Source organism: Adiantum capillus-veneris, chromosome 11, assembly GCF_014529385.1.
Source record: "Adiantum capillus-veneris isolate H3 chromosome 11, ASM1452938v2, whole genome shotgun sequence".
In the NCBI taxonomy this organism is placed as follows: domain Eukaryota; kingdom Viridiplantae; phylum Streptophyta; class Polypodiopsida; order Polypodiales; family Pteridaceae; genus Adiantum; species Adiantum capillus-veneris.
The window spans coordinates 56694311-56699118 of NC_140941.1; positions in this window are offsets into that span (position 1 = coordinate 56694311).

Sequence of the window (4808 nt, forward strand, 5' to 3'; positions counted from 1 at the left end):
CTCTGAGATGCATGTATGAGGGCATTTTGCCTGACCATACCATCTTTGGCATTGAATCCTTCTGCAAAATCTTGCTAGGAGATCTATTTACAAGATGAACAGCTGTTGATACAGCTTCAGCCCAAAACCCATTTGGCACCTGTGCATTAAACAACATACTTCTGATTTTCTCTTGTATGGTCCTATTCATCCTCTCAGCAACACCATTTTGAGGAGGATTGTAAGGAGCAGTAAGTTCACGTTTTATACCTTTTGACTCACAAAAGTCCTGAAAGGCCTTTGAAACATACTCTCCACCATTATCAGTGCGTAAACATTTAAGCTTCTTGCCACTCTGATTCACCACATGTGTCACAAACGTTTTGAAAACACTAAACGCTTCATCCTTGTGCTTGAGAAAGTAAACCCATACTTTCCTCGAGTAATCATCTATAAATGTCATAAAGTAAGAAGCTCCCCCTAGAGATAGGTTAGGCATAGGTCCACACAAATCACTATGAACAAGTGCCAACTGTGTATCTCTTCTAATGCTTCTATGCTTATGTGGCTGCTGTGTTTGCTTACCATACAGACAATGTTCACAGAATTCAAAATCATTAAATGAAAAGCCAGGCAAATAACCAGAACAAGACAAGATTTCCATTCCCTTCTTGGACATATGTCCTAACTGGCTATGCCACAAAGAAACGTTCGGCTGCTCGGTTACATTGATTACATTTTTAGAGACATTTGATACATAAATCATGTAAAGTCCTCCAGACTTTACTCTATGTGCTACTGTCATAGAACCCTTGGATATCTTCCACATGTTCTGTCCAAAAGTGGTGACGTAGCCAGCATCATCAAGTAAACCTGTGCTGATCAAGCTCTTTGTAATTGCGGGAACATGTCTCACATTCTTCAGCGTGAAAGAAGAGCCATTCTGAAACTTCAATTGAACATCTCCAACACCTAAGATCTCACATGTCTGCCCATTGCCTAGCCGAACATGATCTTTAGTGGTCACATAAGAAGTAAACCACTCCTTGTTTGGAGACGCATGAAGTGATGCCCCTGAGTCTATAATCCAGTCACTCAGTGTATTTCCATCAGATGCTGTAAGAAGAGCTGAGTCCATTGTATTCTTCAAGAAGTAGATGTCTCCTAACACTAGACTATCATCCTCTGCAACAGTGTTTGTCACATTTATTTCTTGAATCTTCACTGAGGACTTGTTCTTCTCACCATGGTCTTCAGCTTTCTCTTTGCCTTTTTCTGCTTTCCATTCTCTGCAGTCTCTTTTCATGTGACCCTTCTTGCCACAATGGTAGCATTCTATGTCACTCTTGCCTTTAGCACTGCGGGACTTGCTACGAGACTGATTCCTCTTTCCACCTTTGTACTTTTCTTTGGTCGTTCCCCTGACAACTAAGGCTGTTTCTTTGCCTTTGTCCATTGTCTTTCTATTGGTTTCTTCAGTAAGCAGACTTCCTTCTACACCTGCTATGTTCAAACCATATGGAGGTGCAGAATTACTCAAAGCTGTGCGAAAAGTGTCCGAACTTTTCGGCAATGTGATCAACAGGAACATAGCTCTAACAGGTTCATCAAACTTGACACCTTGAGCTTAAAACTGACTGTAGATTGTGTTGAATTCATTCAGATGATTGGACATAGGTGTCCCTTCTTTCATCTTCAAGTCAACAAGCTTCTTAAGCCAGTATACCTGTGAAGCTGCACTCTGCTTCTCATAAAGATCACTAAGCTTTAACCATGCTTGATAAGCCGACATCTCGTCTGCTACATTGAAGTAAACGCTTTCTGCCAAAGTCAGCATAATGGTAGAAAGTGCCAATTCATCCATTTCGCTCCATTCATCTTCGTCCATATCTTCTGGTTTTATCCCCTTGAGCTTTATAGGTTTTATCTGCTTCTTTTGTACCAACATGTGCCAAATCTGCTGCTTCCACAATGGGAAATTGGTTCCATCCAGCTTCTTGATATTGTAAAGAGCAGTGTCCTGTGATCCAGCCATAGCTACGCTTCAGAGTAGTTTACTTTCTTGGGAGAAATTCGGCAGAGTTTCCCCTGTAAACTGACCTCTGAACCAATATCAACCTGTCAAATGAACCAAGAAAGCTTCAAATTCTGCATAAATTTCGGCAGAGTCTCCTTTGCAAAATTTGCTCTGGTGTACTCAAAAACAGACCAAAAAACAGCTAAAAAAAAAACTGTCTCTCTGACACTGTAAGCTGGGTAAACCTGTCCTGCACCTGTAGTGTCTCTCACTGTCCTGTCACTGTCCTATAAGCATAGACTGTGACAATGCCTCAACGGAAGTAAAGCAAAGATGCAATCCCAACTGTCTAACTCACAGTCAATACATCCTAGTTGCCTATCTAAGGGTGCTCGAGGGATCGCTCCAAGACCTGTATCACCGAAAGGATCTCAACATTCGAGAATGCCCCAGCTCAATAAAACCTCACTCGACCCTCAACAAAGGCTGCAGTAAATCTGACAGTACATAGATTTCCCACAAAGTCATACATCCACAAATTTCCCACTATATGCTGTAGCCGCTACGGCGGTTGTTTGCTGCGTGACTCACAGCCAGCAAACCCTCAACAAACATACATCATCTCTGACAATACATCCCATGTGGAAGTACCTGCAATGTCAGGATGAAATCTGGAATATGAAGCACCAAACACAAGCTACCTGATGAACTAGTGGATGTCGCCTACAGTCTGTGTGTAGATGCGCCTGTGTCGTATGTGACACGCCTCCAAGAACTGTGAGCCGTCCTTCGATGTGTAGACAACCACAAATCAACACTCTGGGAGTGTCGATATCCTCAGCACCTGCAGTCGTAGGCCGAAAACCCCAAATTTGCAGAGTCGGATCTGCACCCGTCGAGACCACATAGTCGAAAATGGCCTGCGCAGACCTTTGTCGAAGCCGAACGGTGGCCGAGATGACCTCAGAATGAAATTCTGACAACACCAAGCCCTTCGAGCTATCCCACGAGATTTGGGGCCGTGTCTTCGCCTGTCGAATTTCACTCCAATATGAGTTGGTGACTCTAGCCTCCTGCAGTGCTGCCTCGAGCCTCGATCTGAGCTCTGATACCAGTTGAAGGAGTACGAGCGGAAGTGCGACGCGAGAGAGAGTGCGAGAAGAAGAGCACGACGATATGGTTAACTCACTCTACTGTAATGTGTAGAGCATAGTGAGTTCTTATTAGGTTTTTAGAAAAGAACATGTGTACATACCTGGCGGCTCGCCCACTTACCTGGGCGACCACATTGGGCTGTATACCCCAAAAAGACCCACCATAAAGACTAGACAGTCGAAGCAATTGAACACTAGTTTTAGATGAGATATTCTCCCCTCTGCCCATGTTGAGTGTGTGGACCCATGAAGTAACACATTACATGCCTTACAGATGCCTGATAGGTGCATTGTTTCAATTGGATGACTTTTATTTAAACTTTACTGTATGAGTTGACAATAGGTCACTCTAACGAGACTCTAAATGGAGCATGAAATCCTGCTAGCCCAAGTGTAGGCACACCACTGACCACTACTCCCTCTTCTTGACTTTTTTGTGGAGTTGTGATGATCATAATAGTAGCAAACATTACACACATTCCCTATGACTCTCCTCCAAGGCTCAACTGCCTAACCCTAACCATCCCATATCTATACAAAGACTCAAAAGCCACTCTACACCATATGAAGACTATTTGTTGCAAATTGTTTAGGTGTATCTACCACCACTTTGTAATAGAGCATTTTGAAAAAGGAATCTTAAAGATATTATCACTAGCTTAAAACTCAAAAGATAAACTCAATTTCAAGAAGAAAACCCGCTTAAAAAATGGATGAAATTAACATTGCAATCTTTTTCTCGTTAACTAAAAAGTAGCTGCACTACATGGTTATGGACCAACCTGATGAAGCTTCCCTCTCTCTCTTTCTCACTCTCTATCCAAGGCATCACAAAGATGCTTACCTTTGGGTATTTTTTAGAAATTTATGTCAGATTTCAAGCTTGTATTGACAAAAGAACTTGATAGAATTTTACATATTAAAGAATAAAAATTGATGCATCCTTCAAAATTTTGATACATAGACAGATAAAATCTTGTGTGGGATGTTGTCTACCAAAATTTGTATATTTTTTGTGGGCAAAAATTTCTCTAGTAGGTGTCTCATTGAGCCCTCTTAGATACCTCTCTCTCTCTCTCTCTCTCTCTCTCTCTCTCTCTCTTTCTTTGTAAGCCTTCACGAGCTTTTGGGCATAGGGATATGCAGTGGAAGACGATGATTGAAATCCCATGCGACACAAGCCTATGAAATCCAATAAGATTTCTTTTAAGGAATCTTGTGAGATTCCAAAGTTTGGTTGTTAACCTAGCTTTTTTCATAGAAAGGAATCTCATCATTAATAGAGATTTTTAGTAGAGATAAATGGAGTATGTGCCTACATTTCTTGAATATAAATCATTGAAAAGAATTTGAAGAAATTATCTTGTGATAACTTAAGAGAATATTACAGGCGGTGGGTCACAAGACAATGAGCAAGGAGAGGGAGGTGGCAGGTGGTGGGGCAGGCAATTGGCGAAGGCGAAACATGATGCACGAGAGCAAACGAGCTAGTGCAAAACATGATGCCTAAGAGGTAGCAATAGTGCCACGTGGAGTTGAGAAATAACAAAAAAATAAAAATAAAGGGATGAAGTTTGCTATCCAAGGTCGAAGTGAAATCAATGGGAACACAAGACAATGCTCGCAGTGAAATCCATGGCAACACAAAGACGATGCTC